This window comes from Macaca mulatta, chromosome 1 (assembly GCF_049350105.2).
Source record: "Macaca mulatta isolate MMU2019108-1 chromosome 1, T2T-MMU8v2.0, whole genome shotgun sequence".
Lineage (NCBI taxonomy): Eukaryota > Metazoa > Chordata > Mammalia > Primates > Cercopithecidae > Macaca > Macaca mulatta.
The window spans coordinates 9429293-9443110 of NC_133406.1; the positions used below are offsets into that span (position 1 = coordinate 9429293).

Sequence of the window (13818 nt, forward strand, 5' to 3'; positions counted from 1 at the left end):
ATGTAACCACGCGCATAAGGGTCTACAGGAAAGATTTCAGTGGCTAAAACAATAGTGATGTGGTTTGGCTGTGTCCCCACTCAAATCTCAATTTGAATCATATCTCCCAGAATTCCCACGTGTTGTGGGAGGGACCCAGGGGGAGGGAATGGAATCATGGGGGCCGGTCATTCCCGTGCTATTCTTGTGACAGTGAATAAGTCTCAGAAGATCTGATGTGTTTATCAAGCGTTTCTGCTATTGCTTCTTCCTCATTTTTCTCTGGCTGCTGCCATGTAAGAAGTGCCTTTCACCTCCCGCCATGATTTGAGGCCTCCCCAGCCATGTGGAACTGTAAGTCCAATTAAACCCCTTTTTCTTCCCACTCTTGGGTATGTCTTAATCAGCAGCATGAAAACAAATGAATACAAATGGTTTATAAGGTCACTTAGGAGAAAAAAAAGGTCTTCTCCACATTTCAAATAAAATGTTATTTATTAGTGGGAAAGAAGGTCATCTACATATCTGAGCAGCAGGAGAAAAGACCTCAGCTATAAGCACTCCAACCACACACACGCACAACAAATTCTGTTATTCTGCCTAAAAATTCACCCATATCAAATTTTGTTGGGTGAATCATGCAACTTAGGAAGGAGAGACATTTAATACACTTTGGTAGCTGTGACATCAAGTTAATCTTATCGTAGTGTCACTACCAAATTACAACATCCCTTTGATCCTCTGTAAGGTGCAATCAGGACCCTGATTGGTTGGCAATCTGGGACAGGTAAGCAATGTATGCCATTTCTATACTTGTGAATGACTTTTGGCCTAAGGATCACTATGGGTCACTTCTGGGAGGAGAAGACCAAGCAGAAGGTACTGCTACAGCTTTTGTAGTCTTCTTCCATCTGCTTCCAAAATTTAATGTTTCAATGACTCAATCCTTCAACAAAGACTGAAGTCAGATTCCTCATTCAACCTAAGTATAAATGATCACCCTAAATTATTATTATTATTATTGAAGATGGTGAAGCAGCAGTCAACCAGGTATTTTCTATAAAGACAATTACTCTGGCTATTGGATGAAGCATGGATTGAATAGGACAAGAACAGAAATAAGATAATTCATGGACTATCAGAGAAGAGTGGTGAGATGAGGAAGTGAGGAATGTGACTTGGACTTGGGGGATATTTTTACACGAAGAGAAGGGAAGGTATTAGGGCAGTGGCTGCACCATGGAATAATTTGAGGAACTTTTAAAAATTCTGAAGCCCGCGGTCCACCCTGAAAGGCGTTGATTTAATTTTCTGCAGTGAAGCCTGAGCACCAGTATCTCTTCACAGTGAGGGTTGAGACCTACGGGCTCAGAGTGAACTGTGAAGGACTGGATGGGTTAGACGTAGAAATTAAAATGAAGAATTTCTGATCATTTACAGAGAAAGAGAAGACTGGGAATCCAGATTTTTATGTGAACTGTCCTGATTTTTTGGTTTGGCAATTTCTTAGTTATCATGCATACAAATTTGTGTAGTCCCAAAACAAATAACAAAATAAATGAACTAAGGTGGATCTGACAAGTAGATGACCAGTTGCAATTTCTGCCTTAAAATCAGGGCCATTGATCTCTAATCACGGATTTCAGACTCTCACAGATGTAAAAGTAAACCTTTTTGGAAAACCTTAGAAACACATCCGTTAATTACTTCATACATCTCTAAGAATAAACGTGACCTGGTACATTTGGGACATTGCAATTTGAGGTGAATTTTTCTACTCTCTCTCACTCTCCCTCCCTCCTGTTCAGATTTAAATAACAACAGGCTTCCCAAGGAAGTACAGAAACCTTCCCAAGGCCATGGTTAAGCAGTAGAGCTAGGTCTTGAGCTCACACCTGATTAATTCTCCTCTGTGCTACTTCCCAATTTCCCAAACTTCATTTTCAACATGCTTTTTATGGAGGTGAGGGAGGAGGCAGAGGCAGGTGAGTTGTTATATAGTTTTCCTGTTGAAAATATAACTTATGGGAAACTTTTCCAAATATGTACAAGTATTTCAACAAGCCTGCTATATTTCTAATAGTATTTTTAAAAGTTGCATACAAGCAAGCAATCTTGTAATAAAGTATCCCTGAGTCATTGCATACTATATATACAAACACACACACATACATATATTATGTAATAGGTGTCGTGAGGTACCTATGTCTCTATTCATCTATCTATCCATCTACCTATCTACGTTACATACTCACAAACAGTGCTCATCCAAGTAAGTCTGAATTAGACAGAAGCTACAGGCTGACATATTTATATATAGTGAGAATCTACTTTCAGAATATCCCCTTCAAGAGAATTCATTAAACATTAATATTATCAAACACCATACTGTTTTGTTTTTATGTAATATTTATGTTGGCATACACCAAGGGAGTAACTGTCACAAAATCTTAGTGTTCGAGCAGTCAATTAATTGATTTAATTCTGTTAATTAATTCACATATGTAGTCATTTTTATCCTGTGAGTTATTACACAATTTTCTCTAAGCCTGGACTAATTTGGGGAGGGGAAAGAAGTTGATATTTTTCTGTAATAATTTTGGACTACAAATACTATACTTATACCAGAGTACCAGTCATATTTCATTCATTTGATTTCCATAGATTTTTAGATAAATCTTATTTTCAGAACCATATAACTGTAGACTTTCCCCTCTCTCTTTGAATGACTATAATCTTAATTTGAGCTTATCATATAACCATATCATATAACCAAGAAAATGAAGTAGTCTTCTGGAGTTGTAGATGCCAAAATATAAACATATGCTTCTAAGTAGAAAAGACAAAAGTCATCTCTGACACACGAATTTAATTGTTCAGACCATATTCCATTCTCAGTAATCCACTGGAATGAATATACATCCGTAGTTATGATTCAAAAGTGTCAGTAACCATGTATTGGAGGTTTTACATACCTGTTCCAGGTAGGATCATCAAACCAATACAATGTGTCCAGAACTGTGCTGTTTGTTGAACTTTCCTTCTAGAAAGAGACCAGGTGCCACGCCACAGCAAAAGCTAAAAATGAAACAGGGAAGGGATAAGTTTAAAATAAGATAAAAGAACAAGTAGTACACTCAGATCACTGAATTGTGAGATGGAATATTAATTACATGATGGATTTCAAAAATGGAGATTTATCCCAGCATTTCCTAATATACTTCATCAAGGAATTCTTTTATTCTATGACACCTGTTGGTGTCCCACTGAGGGAGTGATCCACAGCAGTTACTGGGGAGGCAATGAGACACTGTAACCTCCTTTTCAACACAGATGCCTCAGCTTATGGTTTCTGCCATATGGTCACCTGCCCTCAGTTTGAAACTTCCAATAATTGGCAGTATTTTATAAGCTTCCCCCACAAATATGTACACATAACATACATACATTTATATTATTAGGTTCATACAAAGCTGCTATGGTTTTGTATAGAACGACTGTCCTTTTCAAAACTCATACTGAAATGTAATTGCCAGTGTCACAGTAGTAAGAGGTGGGACCGTTAAGCGGTGATTAAGCTATGAGGGCTGTGACCTCATGGGTGGGAGAATGCTGTTACAAAACATTGAGTATCTCCCTTCTCCCTCTTTTCCTCTTTTGCTTTTCTGCCTTCTGCCATGTGAAGACACGCATTTTTCTGCTTTGTGGTGACTCAGCAAGAAGGCCCGATACGGGTGCCTTGATCTTAGACCTCCCAGCCCCCAGAATTACAAGGCAATACATGTCTGTTGATTGTGAATTACCCAGTCTGTGGTATTTTGTTAGAGCAGCACAAAATGAGACACAAATAGTATGAGTTCCCCCTAATGTTTTATAGCAAGTAATTTAAGAATCACTCACTTTACCGATTCAACTTATTTCATAGCAACAAGTATTTGACATTCACTCATCATTTCGATCAATATTTACAAAGCAAATAATATAAAGCAGGTATTGGGTTAAAATACTAAGTAGAGGCTTGGTCTTCTTCTCGAAAAGCCAAGTCTAATGAGGGAAAGAGGCCAAGTTAGATGTAGATCACTCCCATCTAGGATGTGGAAAGCTAAATCACTGCCAGTCCAAGGTGCAGAGAGATAAGAAGGCGATGTCACAGAGCAGAGGGTCTTTAACCTGAGTCTTACATGCAGTGTAGGAGAGTGATGGACAGACAAAGGGAAATGGGATGGGGAGGGAGGAGAAACAGATCTAGCTGTCATGCTCCCCTGCAGGAGGCTGTGAGGGGGAATGGCATGTTCTGAAAGCTGCCCCAATGGGGGCTCATAACGAGATGAGGAAAATCAAACTTACACTCATGATGTGGCAGAACATCCTTTTATAGATGGAAATGATTGCAAATCAGACTAACGGCACAAATGAAAGCATACACCCCAAGAAGTTTCAGAATTTGAAACTCATTCCAAAATCCTTTGCACACATTATCTCATTCTGGTTTCACAATCTCTCTGCAGGTTGGGCAATGTAAGTTCGCCTCTACCATGTGCTAGGGGAAACTGAGGTTAAGGAGCTTGCCCAATACCACAGGGTGATTTGTGCAGACTTGGAGTAGAGGCTAAAACTGGGGGCCAGTCCCCCTTACAACACAAGGAGAGCTATGATGCCAGCGTTCTTGAAGAAGTTAAGTGTGGCACAATGATGAATGTGGTATGACCACGATAGACACGATTTCTTGACAGTGAGTGCTTTGCTGTTACATGCTGCAGAGTGGGCTCTGGGCAGAACTGGACTGTTTCCAATCTCACCCTTCCTGTTTCCAATGCCATAAATGCAAGCATGGGGCAGACACACTCAACTGTGATCAGGTCCACATTTTTCACCTTGTGAGTTTCAATAATAGACTTCTCTGTAATACACATGGCAGACATGTCAGGCTACTTTGTACTGTCCAGTAACTACAGAAAACCTGGTCATTCTGTCTGAATCCAGCTGGGTATGATCCTCAAATTTCCACTGCATACTTGTTATATATGAGCTTCTCTCAAACCTTGTGATTTCCGCCTCTGAGATCCTTCGTACTTTAGTAACTTTGCTGGTGTAGCTTCTGGGGCAAGGGTCTTTGATGCCAACGAGAAGTTAGAGCTGCCTTGTTTATTTAGGTAGAAAAAGAGGCTAGCACTCATTTGTAATAGGCGAAAACAGGGATAGTGGGCATCGATATGAGGGGAAAGCAGGCTTAATAATGCAAAAATGAAGAAATCTTCTCTATGACACTTAATGAGAGAAAGCTCATATGAAATAATATCTAAAGGAGCCTCTGGGATTCTCCAGAGTTGTGAAATACAGTTGCTGAAGCTGGGAAGATTGCAGAGGAATTTTTCCCCTTCCTCTTCCCTCCCTCCCATTTTTTCTTTTAAACTCCTAAAGTGGAACTGCTTAGAATATTTCCTACACAGCTCAATATCTTATCATGAAGGTAAGAGACTAGAAAATCTTTTGGCAGTCCCCAAATTGCCTCACCCTCATGAAAGAGGACAGAATTTGATATTTTTAATGCATTTCCAATTGAAAAACTGTATGCTTGGTACAGCCTTTCTGACACCTTATAACGTATTAGAAATTACTTTTGACTTTAAAGAAGAGTGATTGCTTTAAAAGGCAGTTTCTACTACAAATTCCCTCAAGATAAAAACCAATTTCCAGACAACAATGAGTAATAATGCCTAGAAAACAGACACTGGGTATGAGACAGACAAGATCCAAACGGCAGTACCATTCTGAGATGTAACTTCTGACAATGATCTTGTCTTGCACTTCTTGACAAACTACATTTGCTATCACAAGAATTAAGCTTGTTGTCCTTGGGTAGGATGCAACAAATAGAAGATTAAACTGAAGTATTATCTGAAACCAAGACAAAGAAGCAGAAACACAAGTCAAAAAGTCTCTGAGAAACCTAATGGGCAGAAACTTGGATAAGATGTTTAAATGAGAAATTGGACTATACAAACCATTCAAAAACGAGCAATTTACGAAAATGTATTAATTCTGAATGTATTTCCCATTTGGTTGGGTGAACACAAGAAAAGTCACGGGGTGAACAGAAGTGACCTCAGTGATTTGCAACCTAATTCAGCACTTGCTATCGAGAGATCAGGTTTCTAGAGAACACTGATAATTGACCCCTATTAACATAAATTCTGGCATGAGAAAGTGGAGTCTAGAAAACTTTGTATCGAAAGAACTCGAATGGATAATCGATGCAAGAAGAAGTCAGGAGTGGAAGGGGAGGTAGATAAAATTAGAGAAGCAGAGATAGCGAGGAGGAGTAATAATTTTCTGTATGGCCATGAACACACCAGACATTGATTAACTCACCAAATCGTTTCAACAATCTTGTAAGGGAGACACCATTGTTACCAATTTGCCATTGAAAGAAACTATTTTTGTGAGAGGCTCGTCCACTTAACATACAACAGGAAGTGGCCTGAGTTGGGATTTGAATCTGCTTGTCTGATATGTAAGTGATTTTTCTAATGAAGCCACACTAATTCTCAAATAGTAAGTACAATGTACATTCACTGCAATTATAATGAACAAAAAGTGAAGATGAGACTTGCAAAAAGAACTAATAAATTTATATTTTCTACTGGTCCTATAAATATGCACAGCCCATCAAATAACCAATCTGACCCGTATCTATAGTAAGAGTCCTTAAATACATTCCTATCTATGGACCTAGTAATCCCACTCACCAATTAGTCCATGGAAATAATTTAAAGTCAGAAAAACGGCATTCCTAGGAAACTGATCACCGAAACATTACAGACTGAGTATTCTTCATCTGAAATGCTTGGCATCGGAAGGGTTTCAGGTTTCTGATTTTTTCAGATTTTGGAATATTTGCACTTGTTGGGCATTCCTAACCCAAAAACCCAAAAATGCGAAATGCTCCAGGGAGCATTTCCTTTGAGTGCCATGTGGGTGCTCAAAAAGGTTTGGATTTGGGAGCATTTTAGATTTCCGATTCGGGCTGCTTGATCTGTATTTATAATAGTGAATAATAGAAACTATTTGTATATCCAACAGGAAAGCATTTAAGAAAATGTGGGTATAGAAATTGCATGGTGCATTAAGTAGCCATAAGTGATAAATAGGTAGCAATAAGAAAAATGATAACAAAAGCAGAATATAAAATTATATGCTCTGATGATAAATAGATACTCTATATATGTTAATAAAAACTAAAAGGATGCTCAGAAAAAAAGAAATTGGTTGTGCTAGGGCAGAGTAATTATAAATATATTAAAATCATAATCTCATTCTTACAACATACTATTATATTATACCCATTAAAATATACATTGAGTGAAAATATAAACACAGAAATAAAAAGAAAACATAGCTGATATATGTGGGATATGTGTTTGCATGGTTAAATAGTTTGAAGCACATACGATATTATTATGTTACATTATTAACTATTTGATATTGGAGGAGGGGTGAAGGAGATACACTTAGAGAGTATGATGAAAATTAATTTCTTATAATAACAAGAGTTAGTGGGAAATAAGATTACAGTAATAGGAAGATTTGTTGACAGAACTGCTATTGCATATGACTTTAAATGCATGATCAAAATCTTCCACTCTGCACTGTGAATTTCACCTTCTCACCTTCCCTCCATCCCATTCCTACCCCATTCTCTGGACAAGGAAGGAGCTAAAGAAAAGAGCTGAGCTGCAGAATTCTCCCACTCCTTCATTCTCTGCTTGAAGGCATCAGGCCATGGCCCAAGCATGTTCTCCAGCTCGGGGAAGCCATTCTGTCTTCTGCTGGGCAGGAAGAAAGTGCATTTGAAGAAACTGAAGCTAATTTGGGGGTGCTGCTTCTGTCTCATGTAGGAAGAATAGTAAACCAGAAGATGTTCATCATGTGTCTCACATGGTGCCCTACTCACATCTCTCTAGTCTTGGTCTCTTTGATAGTTTCAGGCAGTATCTTCTAACATCTGGTGCTTCAAAAAAACTCCTGTCTTTTAGACATGATAGGAAGGTGAGGAACCTGCACTATCCACCTCCTGGGTTAATAGTTCTTAGAAAACAAAGGAGCTCCCTAAGTTTATAAATCTTACAAATAGTTTGAAATTCACAAACCCTTGCCCCTCCCCCTGTATTATGCTTATACTTGCGTGTATAAAAAAGAAACACAAAGTTAAGTGTAATTCAGGCACCATTTGATCTCCTTTGGATAAGTTAGCCTCTTAACCTTCCTTTCTCATTCTTTCTCCCCCACCCCTTTCTCTCTCTCTCTCTCTCTCTCTCTCTCTCTCTCTCTCTCTGTGTGAGTGTGAGTGTGTGTGTGTGTGTGTGTGTGTGTGTGTGTGTGTGTGTGTGTGTAGTGGGAAGAAAGAGGCATGGTTTAAATGAACTCAGGAATAGAAGAAAGAGTCTGTGTCTCCAGAATTTGATTGTCTTCTCTGATCTACGGCATGGGGTTCCTTACCCATCTGGGTGCTCCTAGCCCTGCTGACATTGACAGTGAGGTTTTTCACTTGCGTGCATGCCATTTGCATTTTCTTGACCTAGTAAGCTTGGGTAGACATCTCTGTTCTTGGTCTCATCTTCTCTCCTGCTGACAAGGAGGCCTTTTCTGAGGTCTGACTGTGATGCCCACAGAACCCTAGAGTGCTGCAGCCCCCAGGAGAGTTGCCTTCATCCGTATGATGGCATGCCATCCTCATTGCCAAGTCCTCTAGCTATCTTGGGGTCCCATCTACGCCACACTGGAAAGTAAGTTGTAAGGCTTTCCTCTGACTGACAGGCTGAGCTTCCAAGTTCACTAAAATATCGGTAGAGGGCTACATATGAAATGGATCCCTGTCTTGTGCTAACTCATCTTTACCAACATGCCTTTCATTCTCTGGGATAAAATTCCAGGTGGAAAAGCTGGGAGGCATGATTCAGACTGCTTTGTCTCTTCCCTTTCACTGTCATTCTTATTTTGCAGAATTCACCAAATTCAGCAAGGAAGCATGATTTTCCTTTCCTTTCTTGGTGACATATTCTCCCAACATCAGAGACTGAGGCTAGATGTAATCAGTTGAATAATTCTCTTCCATACAATCTGACTTGAGTTTTCCAGGCTTGGCCCTTGATAAACTAAAAAAAAAAAATTTAGAAATTATTTCTCCAAAACTAATCTGGATTTCCAATTATATCCGAGGCAGAGTAACAGGATGAAGTGTAACCTACATCCCCACTTCACCTCCTCAAAAAAAAAGTAAAATAAAATAACTGTTTTCAATAATGGGACAGCAGGCAGTGCATAACTGTGATAAATGTGAGAAGGAAAAGCTGCATCTGGGCCTTTATTTTTTCTTTTTGACAGGATCTCGCTCTGTCACCCAGGCTGGAGTGCACTGGAGTGATCCTGGCTCGCTGCAGGCTTCACCTCCTAGGCTGAAGGGGTCCTCCAACCTTAGCCTCCCAAGTAGCTGGGACTATAGAGTGCATCACCATATCCATATAATTCAAAAGAAAATGTAGAGATAGGGTCTTCCTCTATTGACCAGGCTGGTCTCAAACCCTTGGGCTCAAGTAATCCTCCCTCTATGGTCTCCCAAGGTGTTGGGATTACAGGGTGAGCCACTGCACCCAGCCTGGGCTTTTTATTTTGGAGAAATTTCTCAAAAATGGGTAGAGACAAGATAATCCACAGTGAGTTTGGTTGCCTCACTGAGTTGGAGAAATGGTGATTAGAATTTGAGGCGTCTGGTAATCCTATGAAAAAGATGCTAAACAAAATTAGTGATTAGGAAAATGCAAATGAAAACCACAATAAGATACTATCCCATACTGCAAGAATGGCTAAATTAGACCAACATAGTATATCTATGTTGGCAGAGATGGGAAGCAACTATAACTCTCATACACTGCTGATGGGAATGTAATGTGGTACAACCACTTTAGAAAACACACAATGGAAAGTTTATTATATAGCTAAAGACATACTTTATGTATACTGCTGAGCAATTATACTCCTACTTATTCGTCAAAGAGAACAGAAAAATACAAGTCTACTTACAAACTTGCATATGAATGTTCACAGAAACTATCCACAGTCACCCCAAACTGGGAGAGAAAAAACTCAATTAAAAACTTTGGGATGCTGAGGTTGGGGGGTAAATCACCTGTGGTTGGGAGTTCAAGACCAGCCTGGTCAACATGGTGAAACCCCATCTCTACTGAAAATACAAAAATTGGCTGGGTGTTGTGGAGCACGCCTGTAATCCCAGGTACTTGGGATGCTGAGGCATGAGAATTTCTTGAATCTGGGAGGCTCTTGAATCTGGGAGGCAGAGGTTGCAGTGAGCCGAGATTATGCCACTGCACTCCAGCTTGGGTGACAGAGTGAGACTCTATCTCCATAAAAACAAAAAGTAATTATCCATCAGATGGGCTGGAGAAGCAAAATGTGATACAGTCATGCAACGGATTTTTAAAGATGCAATACAAAGTGATGAACTACCGATGTTCACAATATATGTAAATTTCAAAAATATACTGTGCAAAAGAAGTCAGACCCAAAAACACTTCGCATAGGATTTTATTTTTATAAAGCTCCAGAAAAAAGAAATAGAACCTATGGGCCAGAAAGCAGAAAAACATTTTTTCTGGGCTTGGGTTGGGGGTGGCATGTGTTTACAGCAACTAGGAAGAGGTATAAGAGAACTTGGCGTGATGGTGGAAATATGTTAGCGCTTGATTTAGTGGTAGTAACATAGTAGATAAATTTCTCTAATCTCATCCAAATATACACTTAAGATGAACGCTTGTTATTGCACATGTATTATGCCTTAATATAGTTGATTAAAACAAAACCTTAACTGGCTTCTTATTCTTTTATAATATCAGACTGATATCCTAAAATCTCATATTTCAAGAGTCATCTTTAATATTGAATATTAATTTAGTACATGCAGAGATATTTTTGTCTTGTGTTTGTTTTAAAAATAATCCAATGTTTGTGGGAAAGGAGTGCCGTGTAAAAGAAACAAGTTGGCCATGGCCATATATTGCTAATTATTGAAGCTGCAAGATGGGTATAGTGGGTTGATGATAGTATTCTCTCTACTTTTGAATATGCTTGTAACTTTCTATTCAAAATGTTTTTTTTAATATAGTGGATTGCATTTTAAATGACACTATTATAATTAGTATATTAGAATGAGGTGTCTAATGTAACCCCTTCCACCTTGTTATCCCCTGGTCATGTACAAAGTCTTTCTGGGTCTTTCTAACTTTTCTATGTCATTCTAGAATTTTTTTCCCCTTTTATCTTTTAGTCAACGGTCCCTTTCATATTAAAATCAACTTGGGTGACACATGTAGGTGAAGACCTGAAACATTTGAGGAAAATTAGTTAAACCTGAGTCTGGTTCTTTATATTAAATAGTAATGATGCTTAGTGCTCTTAACTATTTCATCCAGCAAAGTATTAAGAAAACAAAATAGTAATGCCAGGCCTGCAGAAATAAGTCTTTTTAAAGGAAAAAATAAAACAACAACGTGTGGAGAAATGCCACTTTGTTAACTGGATGAATAACCATTTGTCCTTACAAGTTGTCTGAAACAGAACAAAGAAGTCAAATTCACATAACAAAGACAAAGAAAGGAGTGTATAAAAAGTTTAAAAGGGAAAGAATATTGGACTTAATTATTTTCACCCTATCTTTCCCTTTTAAGGCATTAAAACTCTTGCCTAACTTCGGGGAGCGCTGGCTCCAAGCTAAGAGTCATATGAGTAGGGTTTGTGTCCAGGAGTGTGCAGCCTAGTTCAGTTCAGGCACCAAGGATCAACAGGCTCCATGCTGACAGCGCCTCAGGGAATTTTCGGTGAGATGGAAGCTCCGGATGAAGTCACTCAGAAAAGACATTGATTAAGGATGTAGAAGGAAGATAGTGTTCAACTATGTAGGCAGGGATGCCCTTTAAAGAACTTAATGTCCCTTTCAGCTTCTTAGTGTGGTGTAAAGTGGAATATGGCATTTCTCCCAATCCTATTATCTCTAGAACTACGGGTTCGTTCTCTGAATAAGACCCCTAACTTTCTCTCTAACGAGCAAGACTGGACAAGAAAACACATCCTAATCACCAACAAAGAACATAAGCTTCTGCAATCACACTGTGATGTGACAAATTAGAATTCTGCTCTCCAGAAGTCAACACACTATAGATGAGTTGAGAGTTCTTTTTAATGTTAACCTAGAACGGCAAAGCATCAGAATGTTTGAGCCCAAGCTGTACAGAGGCAATACACAATTCTATTACTGTAGACTTCTAATTTTCCTTTAGACACAGTTCCTTTACATTTTAACTGTATCTTCTTGTACTTTATCCGAAGAGCAATGCAGAGTTATTAAAATGCTTTGAGTGGAAGACTGAAGTGATAGAGATGGTCTTTATGTAAAAGGTGTCTGGAAGCAATGCTCAGACTAAACATTATAGGAAAAGGGGTTCAAGAAGTGGGGGACACATCAAATTTTAACAGTGTATTTGGGCCAGACACGGTGGCTCACACCTGTAATCCCAGAACTTTGGGAGGCTGAGGTGGGCAGATCACTTCAGGAGTTCGAGACCAGGCTGGCTAACATGGCAAAGCCCCATCTCTACTAAAAATACTACAGGCGGTAGTTCAAGCCTGTAATCCCAGCTACTCAGGAGGCTGAGGCATGAGAATTGCTTGGGCCTGGGGGGCAGAGGTTGCAGTCAGCCAAGATCATGCCACTGCACTCCAGCCTGGGCAACAGAGCAAGACTCTGTCTCAAAAAAAAAAAAAAAAAAAAAGTGTATTTGACCTTAAGTGATAAAAAAAGAGGACACTTCTAAGCAGTACTGAATTCTTAATAAAATTAGGTTGCATGGAGTCTGCACCAATTTCCAAAAAGCAATGTAAAACAAAACACTTATTGCATATTGCTTTTAGGTCGTAGGAGAAAAACGGGTCTGTAATAGAGTTACAAAGGTACAAGAGCGCACATGGATGATTCCGTTCCTATCAGGCATGGGAAGACAATAAAGGACATGACGGAGAAAGGTGATTTGTGTTGGATTCTGAAGAGCTGGGTAGAGTTTTGACAGGCAGACTTTCAAGATAAGGGGATTCATGCATACAGAAAAACATCCGGAAGCCTGCAGCACAGAGCATATTTAGACAGCTCGACCAGCGCATGTGCACTTACAGGAGGTAGCACGTGAAAGGGAAAGGGTGAAGAGGTGCTTCTTTGAGAGCTTAATTCTCCCCCTTGAGCTTCAGTTTCTTTGTGGAGTCTAAACTTTCCTATCTGGGCTCACAGTGAAGAGCTGTCCAAAAGTGGAGCAACATCAGTCCATAGCTGAGAGTGTTGAGGCCGGGTGATCAGGAAAAACCGTCCTGATAGGATGCAGGAGAGAAAAGGCCTTGTAATAATGCATATGAGACGTCTGCACAAGTCTCCGCACATGGCAGTGGACTTGGATGCTGAGGTCTGTGTGGGATATGAGGGACATTGGACCAGACGTCTCACCTGACTGGACAGAGAAGAGGAGATCCTCCACCGATTTTTATAATCAGGGGAACGGTAATGCTTTGGAGATTAAAAGAAAAAGGAATGTACCTGTGCTGGGTGTATGTGCGTATGGACTTTAGGAGACGGTGGTAAATAAATCTGTGTTGTAGAGATGCTCTATAAGCTGTGAAGGTGCCTTGCTCAGCTGGCAATATAAGCAATTCATGACACAAAGAAATTAAGCCATGGAGAAATCATTAAAAAATTGAAATACAAAGATGACCTACCTGCACAAC

The 13818-nt window shown here is 39.5% G+C and overlaps 1 protein-coding gene across 6 annotated transcripts in view; it reads right to left on the minus strand.

Annotated features, from left to right (window-relative positions):
• The window catches only part of CHRM3 (cholinergic receptor muscarinic 3), a 522214-nt gene that overhangs the window by 236686 nt on the left and 271710 nt on the right, over positions 1–13818 (minus strand). For all 6 annotated transcript variants that reach the window (XM_028843487.2, XM_015126492.3, XM_015126482.3 and 3 more), the window contains 1 exon segment: positions 2955–3057. The gene's annotated coding sequence lies outside the window, so the exon portion shown is untranslated.